Below are 16,367 nucleotides of genomic sequence, written 5' to 3'. Positions count from 1 at the left end.
ATTCGCTTTGTTAGGCCAGGTGCACTGGAAAACTTTAGAGCTGCTTTCCTTTCGAAGCGAAATGACTTGAGTATACCTGGACTAACTTGATGCGAGACGTCCTCAGCCAAAACGGCTCGCAAATTCTTACCTGCATAGGTATTTCTCGGTACTCAAACCATGGTTGCAATCGTGACGGTTGCACAATTCACAGAGCAGCGGGACTGCTTTTACGGAAACCAACAACGTTATTTTTAATCAAAACGCGCAAACGAACAAATCAAGCGAGACCGAACAACGTAAGCGACGTGGGACGCTAGGCTTAGTTAGGCCAGTCCCGCTACTAAAACAAGCAACCCCCCCCCCCTCCCCCCCCCCCCAGCGCTTCCGAACGCGCGTACTTGTGACAACTGTTTGCTGCAAACTAGATCGGTTGAGGAGATCTTCGTCTAAACACCCCGGTGAACGCAGAACGACTCCCACTTATTAAAATAGACGAGCTCGACGAGCTGCTCTTGTTCATCACTCCACAAACGCCGTCAGCCATGTTTGCTATCGTTTGAAATCGATGCGAAAAGGCAATATCGGGATAGTTTTGAAAACAATAATGACTCTACCTAGAATATTTGTTTCTCAAACACAAAGATATTGTCGATTAAAATACTAATACAGCAAGGAGAGACAATTTTGCAACACACATTTCCCACGTCAATCATCTCTCCAATCAATGAGAGCCGAGAAAAGCTGCCTATTTTTGTAAGCAGCGGGCGGGGTCAATGAAGCAGGGCTACCCCTCTCCCCCCCCCCCCTGAATTGCGTCCAACGGCGTAAATAATGGTACAAAAATAATTCTTCTAGGGTAAACATTTACACACAAAAACGTGCTGAACCCATTAAAAAACTTTTTTTCACTTCAGTGTTTTTTTAAAGGTGAACGGAGTATAGAAGGCAAGGCATGCTCCCCCCACCCCGAAAAGTCATCAGTAGTGGACCCACACAGCACAGTCTAGCTTGCGTGAACATCACCGCCAGCGTATACTGTAGCGTCTCACAACGAGCACGGCGCTAGCACGGGGAGACGCTAAGATGGACGCTTGTGCAGCTTGGCGGCAACTTTCAGCGCTTTTGCCGTTTGAGGCCGGATCCATTCAGGATGACGTCATCCGTGAGCCTTGTCTTTTAGGTGGCATTGGCCATACTCTTCTTACCCATACAGTTAAAGTATGAAGTTAGATATTTCCCTCGTTTCTGTCATTGAAATCGGCATTATCCTACGATATCGACCTCGTAGCTGCCGTTTGACCAATTGTGGAAGGCCGACAACAGCCATACTTTTTGGCCGCTCACGTCGGCAACAGAGTGCCGTCCCGAGAGGTTGGCTTGCTGGATCTTAAATCCTGCATTGCTCTGACGTTTCTGTTAATTGCAAAAGCGTCGCCTGTTCTAGATAGAGGTAGTGGTGCTAGTTTTATATCTCGCTATTCGGCACAATATAGAACTGATAAAACTGCATCTCACGTAAAGAGTAAAAAAAATAAAGAAAGAACGGAATGGAGGAAAAAAACGAAACCAGAGATGCTCCAAGGGCAAAAAAAGGGTGGAGGGCAAACACGTACATAGTGGAGCCGAAGGAAGAAAACTAAAACGCGCACTCGCACACAAGCAATTAAAAGACATTTCAAGGGTCGCACTACGTCGTACGCGCACAAGCTAAAACGTACACTTTCCTTCGATGGTTTTTGTTGTTTCCAGTTTGATGGACTCCTCGTAGATCTTATTTGGACGTATATTTGGGTAAGGAAATGGGGTAAACAGGTCTGCAGTACATCTGCGCATCGCAACGCAACGTTTTGTTTTGACGGTAAACGGTTTCCGCAACCTTGGTACACATAAAAACAAGTTGCCCATGAAGTCACTGAGACTACTACGTCACACATTAACGAGGGCATCGGCTTATCACAAATGTGCGCGTAAGGGCATTTTTGCAACAGAGCGAATTTCCGTAGAACCGTATGACTGACGCTACGCAGGCCTTATCGTCATGGGCACTGCGAGAGAGGGATGATGCTAATGACCATGAGGCTAGCTGGGCGAGAGGTCATGTAAACACTACCGCCTGATTCGCGTTACAAAATCCAGGTTAGCAGGCACACTGCACAGGCTGAATCTCTTCTATACAGGTTGAAGCGTTTGTCGCCGTTTCTCAAGGGCAAGCCGTCCTCCGCCGTACAAACATTCCCAAAAGTCCAAGTTGCTTGTCTTGCTCCAGAATCATCTCAGAAACGAGGTGAATATGATTTATGACGTCCGCAAATCATAAGTGCACGCTTTTATTTTGAGCGTATTGCTACAAACCATTCCGGAAACAGGCTATACTGGCCAGTACCATTTTCAGCGTTTGTGGGTGCGTCATTCACTCGCTTCGCGAAGCGACGAACACGCACGTGCTGTGATGTGATAATAACAAGCTGCGCTGTGATTATGTAAACATTAGAACGGTGTATACGGCGATCAAGTGTTCCAAACTGCGTCTCTGGCGCATCGGAACGTCAGTGGAAGCATGCCAATCAGAGGGAAACATAGAGTGCGTAGGAAACGCACGATGACGAGGCAGCCAAGCGCGCGCCGTCCCTGCCTGAGGTCAGGGGAAACAGAAGCACATGGAGCGTTTGGGAGGTAAACAGACGCACGAGGTGCGCAAAGAGCAGACAAACTTGCAGGCCGTATAGGTTTCTGCATCAATGAACTCCTCTCGCGAGCGCTCAAAAAGCAGTCCTCGGAGACTTCAATGCGTCTGGGATACCTTTCGTGTGAGATTATGAACTTTGCAACTTGGTGGCGCCAATGCGTTGCAGATCAGTATGTTTTAGTACCCAGGTGAAAATGTGAAGTGGTATTTCAAGTGGCACCTCTTGCTTTCAAGTGGTACCTCTTGTAAGTCAAGTGGTACCGCTTGCAAGTCAAGTGGCACCACCTGCAAGTCAAGTGAGGCCACTTGCAAACCAAGTGGAACCACTTGGGTTTCAAGTGGTGCCACTTGGGCCTCAAGTGGTACCGCTTGGCTTGCAAGTGGTGCCACATGGGCTTCAAGTGGTACCGCTTGGCTGCAAATGGCACCAGTTTGAAAAATCACACATATCACTAATAAAATATTTGAAGGCTGTTTCTCAATCTGAAAAAAAGTTTCAGGTGTCTTAAGTATGTTGTTGTTACAAAAAGCCAAATTCAAATATTTTGACAAGATTTCACACATGTATACAGTGTGATAGAAGTCTATGCATGTTGATATGTTAATTTTTGCAGGAGTACAATATTCTCAAAACACGCGAGAAGAAATCTTTCGTACGAGATTCACTAAGCCATTAGAAAGTTTGGAAATCTTTTCCCGCAATAAGTAATGCACTTCCTGGAGGTCTTTTCTTTCAATTACAAAAATTTGCAAGAAGACGTCTCGAGCTCAAGAAACGCATGCCAGACATGGCGAGTCATGAACGTCTCGTCATCCCTTCACAGCCAATGAGAATTGGCTATGACGGCATTATTAGATAATGATGTCCTGATCCCTTGTTATCATCTCTAGGCATCGTCCTCGAGGTCGTCCTAAAAATTACCCTTGAGGTCGTCCGAGAGGTCGCCCTAGGCGTCGTCCTTAGGCGTCCTCTTCGGGGTAGTCCTACAAGTTGTCCTTGAGGTCGTCCAAGAGATCGTCCTAGAAATCGTCCTTGAGGTCGTCCTTAAGTACATCCTAGACGTCGTCCTCTAGGCGTCGTCCTCGAGGTCGTCCTCGATGTCCTCCTAGAAGTCGTCCTTGAGGTCGTCCTAGACGTCGTCCTCTGGGCATCGTCCCAGACGTCGCAAAAATAACAGTTGATGAACGTAAAACTTTGGGCTAGTTGGTATGCAGACATAATTAAAAACAAAACCGCGCAAAGACGAGGACAAAGTACAAGATAACCGACAGGGCAGAGCCGCGCTGAAAGAAGAAAGCCCGGACTTCTGGTGGCAGAAGTTGCCGGCGGATGAACAAGGCCAGCATGCGGGAGCGACAGATCGTGCCCGGACCTCTGCCTCCACAAGTCCGGGCTTTGTTCGGTCAGCGCTGTGTCCTGTCGATTACCTTCTACTTTGTCCTCATCTTTGCGCTGTTTTGTTTTTAATTATGTCTGTATACAAACTAGCCCAAAGTTCTACGTTAATCAACTATATTTCTTATACATCGTGCACTTTTCAATGTTTCAATTTGGATCCGCGCGTCCCGGTGACGCTCTTGGCGGGCACGATCTGTCGCTCCCGCATGCTGGCCTTCTTCATCCCCGGAAACTTCTACCTTCATGGTAATGTAGTGATTGCGCAGGCGAGCTGGTGGATGTTAACCATTTTGTTCTTAGACCGAGACTGAGGCAGAAAAAGAGGAGGTCGAGAAGGTTCTGGAGGTCGAGGTTGAGGTCGAGGTTGGAGGTCGAGAAGCTTCTGTGGTGAAGTTCGTGGAGTGTATGTAAGAGGATGACCAAATAAACTTGTCTTTAGCTCTGTTCGAGACGTGTCCTCGACTGTTCATTTTTCTTCTACCTTGAAACTTTCCTCTTTTAATGCCTCAGTCTCGGGCTAAGAGCAAAATGATTCTACCTCCAGAAGTCCGGGTTTTGTTCGGTCAGCACTGTGTCTTGTCGGTCGCCTTCTACTTAGTAATTGTCTGTGCGCTGTTTTGTTTTCAAGAATAACAGCCTTGCTGGTCCTCCATCTTCGCGTAAAGTGAAAGGGCTCTACATTTTTTTTTATCTAGAAGATTAGCAGGGTTCTTATAGAAGCTGTCCTTCCAAGTGCATGTTCAAGTGAGCGCTACAGTACATTATGCGTGAGATAGATGAAACTAATTGTATAAATCATTTTGTGTTTCATGAATCTTATTTCATTAACGCATTTCTTTGCGTTTCGTGAATGCTTCAAGGACGCATGGAGTTTCATGGACGTTTCATGGATGTACTCAGAATGCAAATGAGTCGCTAAACAACTTGATCGGGTGTAGATGCAAAAACCACATTTGCTGGAGCGTCTACAGTGAAGGCTGCTGTTTAAGACCCAATTGCAAACTACAACAATGGCAACGAAGCAAGAAAAAAAAATGTGATTGAGGCCCTTGGTGTAACCCTAGGTGTGTTCTGTGACGCGACCTTGAACAGGATGGACAATATCCGAATCACCAAAGCAGATTTTCGGGCCTCTGCGGAAAGCAAGCAAAAAAGGGAAATGATGGCGAGTGCCAGGACAGGCTTCACGTGGCGGTGCGCTGAGAATTGTGCTGAAGACTAGGCACCAGGCGCGTTTTAGAATTCTGGATCAGCAGCCAAACTTCCAATAGACCCTTTCAGAAATTCAATCTGGCCATTTTGATCACTATCATCATCTGTGGAACGGCATCTGTGCCGTACCAATGGCGGCCTTGTAGTCACTGATAAAGAAAGACATTGAAGATGCTCCCATCCGGGTGTTGCGAGGCCTGTACATTCGGGAAGTTGGTACGACACCACGTAGGAATGGAAAACAAGAGCTACGTAAGCGATCATTTCTAACTCAGGTTCAGTCAATCTGTGGGCGGCACACAATCGGCTTTTAAGCCCCTTGATGAATACCATTTTATCGAGGCGTCTATATCGGTTGGAGCTTTGTTCTCACTGCAGGCTCTTGGCCAATATTGAACTGAAAGAGATCGAGAAAGAGCTAACATTGAACAGTTCCTCGCGTGCCGTTAACTTGCGAAGGTGACGGTGCCCGGTAAAATCCAAGTTCATTTCGCCATTGGTATGGCAAAACCTAAACAGCTATACGAAACACCAGAAGGCACTGAATTTCTGAAAGGGTCTATTACGTTTTCTTAAAAACTCTTTTTTTTCATGTAAGGAACATTTTTTACTAAACTAGTGGAGCTCTCAGGGAGATTTTTTTTGTAAGTTATTACTACATTCCTACTTTAATGACTGAACTTCAAAAATCGTATTACGTCGAAAATTTCTTTATTTATTAATGAATTGCCCTTCACAAGAAGCATCAAAAATAGACCACAGGTGTATAAACAATTATTTTGAAAGAATGACACGTGTAATTATTACTTTTTGTTCCGGAAGAAAACCCACACTCATGGGAATAACTGCGGAAGGCTTGATGGCTCTAGTCAAATTTGGCAATTGGCGCATGCTTTGGTATGTCTGAATGAAACCTTGGAAACCGCAAGCAGAATTTAAACAGAAATAACCTGGAAAGCGTGAAGTCGCTCGTATAATGTGATGCTCAGATAATGTCAAAACAAGTTGAGTCAAATGTCAACCTACCATCCACGCTACGAGCTAGTAGGGCAAATCAAGTGCCGTCAAAAGCAAAATTAACGGGTCTTTTCTGTTTAAGTCTGGTTCAGCGATGATAGAACATTTACAGAATCACGACGAACACCATAATAGTGCACTTTCACGCTGATTGGTCCCAAATGTATCAAATTAAGGTGAAACTAGAGTTACTAAATAAGCTACGCTCCAGAGTAACAGCACTTCAACCATCGTGATGCTTAAAATCATGGTGGCCAGTTATCTCAAGCTCTACCTGAAGTGGCAGGACCTGTTTTTCTTTCCTACAGAAATGTTAAACACAGTTCGAGACAGAGCAAAACAATATCACTTGAGTTTCCTAACACCGTGTCTAAAGCTGAAGAAGTCGCAGCTTTGAATTGTGACGATCGACGGTTGCCTCTGCTCTGCTCTAAGCACCAAGATGGCGGCGCCCACTAGCAGATCGGGGAACGGAGCTCCGATACTCTAAGCGTAGCTCATTTAGTGGCTCTAGGTGAAAAGTATTGACGGAGGGTATCGGTGGCCGAGCGTGTTAACGCAGCACAGCTCGGAGCACGTGTAGTGAAAGCGCGCGCCTGGGATTCTGTCCCTGCCCCTGCCCGTTTTGATCTGGATGAGCATCGCACCGGCGTGCGGTCGTCTATCACTACTGCGTGATGGTACGTTAAATACCCCAGGCTAGCAGTCGTGCTCCACTGGCTAAATGTCTCGACCACAGCGGGTAACAATTTCGCCATACTCTGGCAGACTCTTACGGTATAAACATCTCACGATTATTTGTTTTTACTAGACATACAATGAAATTACGCTTGTTTGCCCGAATTATGCTCGCTACTTCTCAACGCAACACACAAAATGCTTGCAAGGCAGATCAAAATATGAGGGCTGTTTTGGCGGCGAAGCTCCTTAGGGTCTAGCCTTGTCCGTCCGTCCGTCCGTCCGGCGTCTGTGCTCACATAAAAAGATAAAAATGTTTGCGCAGTCGACAGGATTCGAACCTGTGCGGGGAGATCCCCATATATTTCTAGTCCATCGCCTTAACCACTCGGCCACGACAACGGGACGAGTAGGGGCTCTGAGATGTGGTAGTAACTCAAGAGCTGGGGTTTCTGTCATGGGTGAAACGTTGCATGTAGCCGCTCAACGTCTATACAGGAGAGGGCGCTGCGGTCAAATGCATATATAATCGCGTTAAACTTTGCATGCATTGGCTCAACGTTTATAGACGAGAAGGCGGTTCGGTCAAATGCTCAAATGCGTATATAACCACGTTCCATACCCCACATTCTCTTTCTGACAAGGACAGTTGACTTAAGCGGTAGAGATGCGTTCCCGCGGCTTCTAGCGGATCCAAGCTGATCCGAGAAGAACCACTGGCTCTGCAGTTCACCGACCATAAAGAAGTAATATTGAAGTCGAAACGCAACCCGGAACTCAGCACTACCTATAAGCATTAAAAAAAAAAGCGCCATCAGCACTACCTATGAACAATAAAATCAGTATTATCAGCACCACCAGAGCTTCGCCCCAATCAACATTATTCACCACGTGGAGATGCGGTCATTTTTTTTTCATGCACGGAATTGGTGTGAATAATGCACACCTGGTCGTTTTACGGGAGTAATGAAACGATATCGGGTTGGAAGGTCCATGACTTTGCAGAATCGTACTGATGCTAGACTAGCACAGGTATACTCGCGCGGCCCACCACGGGTTGAAAAGCTTCTTTGTCGCGGTGAAATTGCGAGAATAAAAGGGAACTATTTTTTTCAGCCTTGTCTTCGAAAAGCTTGATGACGTAATTGTGGAATCGAAACCACCCACCTGACGACAGTCGAGAGGGGCTCATGGCTCGGACACGAGAACTGCTTGAGCACTCGACTTCGGCTTGTAACAATCAATGCCTCGGCAGACACTCGGGTAGGGGCTCGTGTCAAACCATTGGGGTGATGAGATTAACCGAACTCTAACAATGCCTGAAACTGAGCACGTGTTTTCTACTTTGCCAACCCGAGCGCATGGCTAGGACTAACGTTGGCAGTATAGGATAGGCACCAGGCCATGTGGCCGTTTGTTCTGGCTCGAGTTGAAGGTATGAACGATACTCATATTTCTCAAATTTCTTTGACGAGTGCCATCGCCTTAAAAAAAAAAACATATAGCGAACTTCAAAGACACTTAAGACTACTTACGAGTAGAAATGCGAGAGCATTCCTACATGCAGCGCGCCAGGTCTTCCTTTTTCACACTGCGTTGTGGCGGTGACATCACGCACCCTCACTGCGCAGGAGCAGCGAACCTCGCCGGCTCCGCAGTTTCCGTGACGATGCACCTGAGTTGTTGTGCTTTTCCTTGTGTTTTATTTCTGAGGCGCGTCCGCTTTGACCTTGAGCGCCCACCGGTTTCCGTGACGAAGCATCTGCGTTGATGTGCTTTTGGCCAATGGGAATTTAACTGCCGTTTCGCTGCTTCAGATGGTTACAGACAACGCCGGCTTCACTCCATGGGACAGTTAATGATTTTGCATTAAACACTAAGGCAAGTTTATTCAGCTACTAACGATAGGGAGTGATTCTAAACAGTATTGAGCGAAAGTAGAAAAATCGTTTTATGGAAGGGCGCGTCCATTCATTTTCATCAAAATGGGAAGGCGAGTCAATTACGAGTCTCATTATAGTTTCTGGTTCATAAATAATACCGCTTGCTTTATGAGAATGAGGAGGCGAGACGTCGTGCTCATAATCCCTGTGCAGATCTCGTTAGTGGGTGAGATGCACGAAGGTACGAATAGTTTTTGGGCCTCGTCATTCGCTCGATGAATTGAAGTTACATATGTTTCGGTATACACATATTTTTCTTTATTGTTCGTTTTCGCCCTGTCGTTGGTGGCTTTCCTCGCAAGTATTTTTCTTGTACGCTTTCTCGCCTAGACTTTTAGTCCTTGCTGCTCAAGGGACTTTGTCGGCTTTAAACCTTCCGCTGTGGTGCAACCACTTGCGACAAGTATTTCTTTCTGGCAGAACCGGTCGGTTGCGTATAGTGAGGGAGTCCCTGCTGCGGTGAAAAGTTCGACATAAAATTAGAAAATTTTGTAGTTTAGACAACCCAGGATTAGATACTGCACTTTGGACAGGCTAACTCTCAAAAGACGCATTTGAGGGTACAAACCGAGGAAAAGGAGGGGATCAGAGAGCGAGGGGCACTCCAGAAAGCCGAGCTCCGACTAGAATGATTAGAGGGTAGACGCAAATCTAGCTGCCTTGGTCTCTACTCGCTGTTCGAAACGAGTTCGAACGCAAAAGCTGAAAGCCAGACACCTGCGTTCGGCGTTCGGACGCATTTGAACAGTGAGTAGTGACAAATGCAGTTAACTAGCCTTGCGTCTACCCTCTAATTATTCCAATCAAATTTCCCGGAGCTCTGGCGTCCTCCTCACGCTTTATCGTCTCCCCCTCTCCCTCGGTCTCTACTTGTATACAATCAGCAGAACGCTCTTAGGTATATTTCGCTTTGATTTCACTTTTCTGTAGTCATGTAATTCTAGTCGCTGACAGCTGCGGAGACCGAGGGCCTGGCTAGTCACTTTCACGCTCCTTGCTTCGCGATTGGTTCTTTTTTATTCGTATACGAGAATGCCGCAACGTGATTGGCCGGGAAGCGAAAATGAGATGCACGCAAATTGCCACGCCCTCCGTTTCTTAAGCCCTCCGTTACTGTATATAGTAGGTGTTCTGTTTCATCCCATAGCATGTCGTTGTCCTTACGGAACAATTCTAATATACATTAAAATACAAATTTTTGCTTGAGTTCTTTGTGTAAAGTACGTTAGATTCACTCTAGTCAAATCACCACGCAATGCAAGAAAATCCGGTACTGCGTCGAAGCTTGTTCAGACGTGCAGCACCTTGCGTGTGTCAGGGCTTCGCTTGGAGCTTTTACCGATAGTCCGCTCTGCTATTGATTGTCCTGCCCAAATTTACGCACAATGACATCAGAAATTGCTGAACGAAGAGCGTGTCGGTGCGGTTCAAGATTTAAGAAATAATAAACATGGAAGACAGGAGACATTCCCTCGAGCTGCGGGAGTCAAATACGTAGGTCAGACTGGCGTGGGAACCTGTAACGTTACGCTGAAGTTTCCAAGGCCTCGCCTGATTCTTATCATTCCATTGTCGTGAACGCCAGTTCCTGCACAGACTGCCGGCCTCGTTTTGAAGAGACAAGAATCTTGGGGAGCGTAACGCCAGATTTGACCGGGAGATTATAGGGTCATTCACTATGAACAGCGCAAGCAACAGGGTTTTTAATCTTTCGCTGCTCCTGACGAAGTCTGAAGTTGAATTTCTCAAATCACAGATGATTCTGTCGACCTGACTTCGCCTTTTGTTTATCTTACTGTATCTTTACGTCCTCCCTCTCTCCTTAGTTTCTCTCCTTTTCCCCAGTTTTCCTGCCTTTGATCGGCTGCTCACTTTTGGAATACCTATATGTTCGTTGCCAGTTGAAAGATATGCTTGCGTCGTCCTTGTCATGGACGTTTATTACTTCTTCAATCCTGAGCCCCAGAAACGTTTTGAGCCTTTTAAAGGATTGGCAGAATGGGGCACATGATGACATCATTTCCTTCAAAAATCTATTATTGTAAAATAATGTCTTTGGTTATTATTATTCTTACTGTTAGACACAAAAAAAGTGAAACAAATGTCTGATTGATTTGACGAATATAGTTTTTTGAAGAAAGTGGGGCAGTTCCACGCGTTCCAAAAAAAAAAAAAATAGAAAGACGGTCACAACTTTCTGTAATGCCGATTTAGAGCGCAGCTCTTGAGGAGGAGGAGGGGAGACTACTGAGGGGAGGGTATGCCCCTCACCCTCACCCGTACCCTCTCCTACCCTCCTCCTTCTCTCACGCGCAAAACGCGCGTCGTCTCGCGACGTTTCGGCGCGGTATCTAAACGTCACGTGACGTTTCGGTGGAAGTCAGGGTGACGTTTCGGCACGTGCCGAAACGTCAACGTGCTGAAACGTCACGAGCGACGTTACGATGCGGTGCATTTTGGGACGTTTCCCATAATGCACCGCGCGGTTACGTTGACGCCGACGCCGACGGCGATGCCGCTCAAGCCGGAAACGGGCGCCTAAGAGCTGCGCTCTAAAGCGGTTACGAACTCTGCATTATGTGACGAAACATATATGCTGCATTTAATATTCTACCATGTAATCGCTCCTCATTAGTGACCTTCACCCGGGGCTCCTGCATCGATTGAACTACTCCAGCTTTAGTAAGCCAAATATTATATTTTCCTTCGGCTGTGCTAACATTAACAAGAATAATGGAGGCGTCCGAGCATTCTTCTTTTCCTTCATGGTGGGTCATCACAGCCGGATGGCGCCAACACAGCAATGAGACCCAAACCCAATATGCCCAGCGTCTTAATTTGGACGCGTTGATCAGGCACGAGGTCCAGCCGAACACTGACGCACCACTTGTGCGCAATTTGTTCGCTCAATCTCACTGTGATAACGTCAAAGTTATAGCGTACAGCCCTTGAATAGGGAGGTTTCGTAGATCGTTCTGGCGTCTCCGCTACGCCTCCGCTACGTTATCTGCTACGCCTCCGCAACTAATGCGCATGCGCCAATCTAGCGCAGACCTTGCGGAGTTGCGGACGTGGTTGCGGAGGCGCTTTACGAAATAGCGTATCTCGAGATACGGTGGCCGTTCGATTGTGTGTATTTTTATCTAGCTTATTTTATTTATACATATATACGCGTATAAATAAAGAACACAACGACGACGGCGACGTTGAGAGGATGACACACCGGGCGACGGCGGTGCGTCAATCTGAGCCCTGGTGCTTCGGAGGTGGCAGCTTCTACTTTGACTGGGCTACCTCCTTGGAGCCTGATGCTTCGACCGCAGTGGACCTCAGTGAGCAACAGCGCCATAATGTCCCGGAGACTCCTTCATGCACCGATCGAACGGCGTGCCAGATCCCCCAGCTCGCTTTTTACCCGCCCAAGCCGCCTCCACGAAATCTGGACTTCTGCGAATCGGACTGCCATCCTCCCCAACACCAACAATCCATGTCGTCGTCATTATGCATGTATATACTCATGACATTATCATGTTCACTAGACGCGGCACCGCGGGCCTCCATGGTACGAGCTGGTGCCTTTCCGCGGTGCCGCGGCTCTCCAGAGCCAAATAAATAAAGTCTAAAGACTAAAGACAAAATTCTTGGCTCATCAACAGTCGGTAGCGCCTTAAAAAAAAAACAAAAAAAAAACAATAGTGTTTTCCCATTTATAGAATACAAATTCCAAAAGTACACCATACCAGTGGCGCACATCACTGAACTAACATAACACCGCTTCATAGGTTCCGAAAACATCAAATACACATCCTCCATTTCGCTCCCACTTAAACTGGACAATACAAGTTGGTTCTCAAGAACGCTGAGCCGCTGCATCTTCGGGAATTGGCGGAGAACGCGTCCACGAACATAAAAGAGCGTGAGATGACAAAGAGAAGATTGGCTTGGCCGAACTGAATCTGGCTTTAAGCAAAGCGCGATTACCGCAAGCTGGCAAGATGTGATACGAAGCATTTATCCAGAAAAAATATTAACCTTCATAATCGTAAATTAACAATCTGTAGTGTTCGAAAATAGGCACTCTGATAAAACTAATACACTCTAAAAAAAGCCCGTGCATCGACTTTCCAGCACAACACTCGGAGAGCCAATCAGCGTGACTTACGAAAGCAGTTTAGCGAGTGACGATGTCGAAACATATGTTTAGACCAAAGCACTCAGTCTGAGTTGTGACAATAAGCAATGCGAAATGTCAATCTTGCATTGCTTAATGTCATAACTCAGACTGCGTTTTTTGGTCGAAACATATGATTCCGCATCGTCATTCGCTGAGCTGCCTCCGTAGGTTGCGCTGACTGACTCTCCGAGTGTTGTGCGGGGAAGTAGATGCAGGGGCTTTTTTTAGAGTGTACGTGGTTGCAGTAATAGTATGCGTTTAATGTTTTATATAGTGCTTTTTACGACCGCTAGTGGCGCTGTCATAATCGCAATACTAGGGTGCCTGCATGTCTGTCTGTCTCAGGGTGAAGACATCCATTGTTGCATTGAATGTGCCAGCGCGTGACGCTCTCGCGCACTCGGTGCATGACCTGGGCGGTAAAATGGCGTCTATGCATTAGCCAAAGCTACGCGCTCGAGCTGAGTGACACCGGATTGCGCGCACTTCAAAAGGCATGAAAAACAATTGAGCGGAAAAATGGCTGAGATGTCACCACTCAAGCAAAAGCGCGCGTGTGTATGAAGGCACTCTACGCAATACTAGAGTTCCTGTATAGGCTCCCTACGGGAGCCAGAGTTGCGCGTTCATCTTAGTAGCGCAGTCTTTCCTGCACGGCATGTTGATCCCGCTCGTCACGTGACTGAATTCGGCGAATAGCGGCGCCGCACGTTCGAGGCGCGCGGCGCGCTCAAAAGATCGTACGCCGAGGCGCGTGCAACGTCTACTTTCCTGCACGGCACTATATCCGGCTCCTCACGTGATCGGATCTCGGCGAATAGTGGTGCGGCGGCACGTGGAAAACAGACGCGCAACTCTGGCTCCCGTGGGGAGCCTATACAGGAACTCTACGCAGTACCGTAGCCCGCAGAAAACGGTCCACGAAAGCCTTTTTTTTTTGAGTCTCCGCTATGCCTCTGTTAGAGGTTCTCGTAGCGGGTAGCGGATAGCGTTGCGGAAAGGCCAAAACGATCTACGAAAACTCTCTAATATCCTACGTGGTTTTGGCTATACCGGCCTAGCGCTGGGGAGCGTAACACGCTATAGAACGTTTATATAAATGCAATATTTTTTTTTGTCGTATCCGCTTGTACAGCGCGTGTCAAGAATGAACCTCCAAAGAATTTATTTGACATAATGAAATATATGATCTAAGCTTATCACTGGCATCGCGCTGACATCTAGCAACAAAATAACGGTTCAGTTACAGTCTACCCGTGCAAGATCCAGCTGCAGGAAGCGCTCGCAACTGCGACCTTTCCTTCGCTCCACCCTCGGTGTGTGTGCGTTCCGCTGTGTTAGCCAAGTCACCGCAGATTATAAACAAAGAAGCTGATATATAGGTAGAGTTAGGATTAGAAACCCACAATGAAGAATTTTGCGCGCGTATGTTTTTTTTTAACTTTTGGTCACAAGCCTTTACGTAGTGAGCGTCAGGGAAGGAGTCATTTTCTACCTTACTTGCAGTTTGAACATTTGACGATGATTTTTTTCTCTCCAGTCAACTACTATTGAAGAATGTAAAATAAGGTCATCCCCGGTCTTTTTTATTGTTAAAACTGGACAGTAGGTTGCTGTATTATCACACACTCAAGAAAAAATAAAAACAATTAGAAAATCGTCAAGAAGCGCCAAACTACGTTGGTATCGTTGGTATTCGACGATCCGCAATTCCAGTCATTGCGCATTATACTAACTTTCGTGCTAGTATACAACGCTGTCAAAGCTACTGGCGCGAGCGCGTAACTTCATCCATGGTTTTGTTTGTGCGAGAACGCGTGTAAATGATCTCCGAGTTCAAACCCCATACTCTCGCCAACAGCTTTGGCAGCGTTGTACACTAAATATTAAAAAAAAAAATAGTCGTAAAAGAAACTACGTGGCAGTACTGTCTAGAGACTCGTGGTGTACCAAAAGGGCAGCATCCATGCAAACATTTACGGAAAAAAAAAAAAAAAAAGACACAACAGACTCAATTTTTTAACGCGATCCCGCGGTGTGGGTGGTTGGAGTCCTCGAAACAGCGATCAAGCACGAGCCACGGGAGAGGACAAAGTGTTCCCTTCTTAAGGAGGGAAGGGTTCCATCTTCACTGGGCTCGTCTGTGGTGAATGCCGAACAGATACATATATACACACACACGCAAGCACGGGGCTTCTCTGGTTTCGAGCTTTGACGTCAGAGCTGTCACCGTTGCGCGTCACACATCTCCAAGAGATTGTCCCTGAAGTGTGTCTCTTCTCACGCCGGGAGTGGACTGACCGACCATAGCTAGGGTGAGGCCATAAGGAGAAAACGAAATGGCGGGGAAGTGATCTCAAGACGAGTAGAAAAAGAGAAAAACTGTTTATTCACAAACACGAAGAGGTCGAACCTGCAATTAGTGCTGATTTGCTGCTTCGCAAAAAAATATGGAATGGAAAGGGTCGAATAGGAGAAAAGCATAAGGACAAAACAGTAAAAAGTAAAACAAAAGCAAGGGCAGACTTTTCACACTAAAGTATTCACATAAAATTATTTTGAATAAACGAGAGCTAATAATATAATTAATCAGTTATTTTGTGGCCTTATGTCCATCCTCAGAAGTTGGCCGAGGTCCAAAGAGGTGGTGTAGTTTGATTCCTTCATTTCTTACTAGACCCAGTTGGATTTTGATCGCCTTCCCATGAGAGTCATATTTAGTGCAGCTGCATAATATATGGTGGCTTGCTTGATAGGGATCGGTGACCGAGTGGGCTAGCGCACACCAGATCGAATCACGAAAGCTCGCGCTGAATCACGGAAGCTCACGCTGAATCACCACCCCTGCCCGTTGCGATCTGGATGAGCATCGTACCGGCGTGCGGTCGTGTATCACTACTGCGTGGTGTACGTTAAAGACCCCAGGTTAGCGGTTGTACCGCACAGGCTAAATGTTCATTTACAGATGAGACACTAGGCGCCCACTGAGGCAAACTATGTTCCGGCTGTATAAACATTTCCACAACAATTTGTTTTTTTTATCGTCTGTTGTAGTTTAAATTTTATCAGGTGTGATTTTCTTTCATCTACGCAGCGCACCAAACTATCACAATAATTAAAAAAGCCTGTAGGTAATGATAACTTGTGTTAAGGGCTGCAGATTGCCATAAAAGCACACTTCTTTGTAGGATTCACAGCGGGGACGACGGTCCGTGCACGGTTCCATTGTCTCAAGCCCAGATTGCCTCGCAGTTCATCGCAAAGTTACCTTAAAAT

This window comes from Ixodes scapularis, unplaced genomic scaffold, assembly GCF_016920785.2.
Source record: "Ixodes scapularis isolate PalLabHiFi unplaced genomic scaffold, ASM1692078v2 PGA_scaffold1__304_contigs__length_218370807, whole genome shotgun sequence".
Taxonomy (NCBI): domain Eukaryota; kingdom Metazoa; phylum Arthropoda; class Arachnida; order Ixodida; family Ixodidae; genus Ixodes; species Ixodes scapularis.
The sequence above is the reverse complement of the archived record's forward strand: the minus strand, read 5'-3'. Positions refer to the sequence as shown.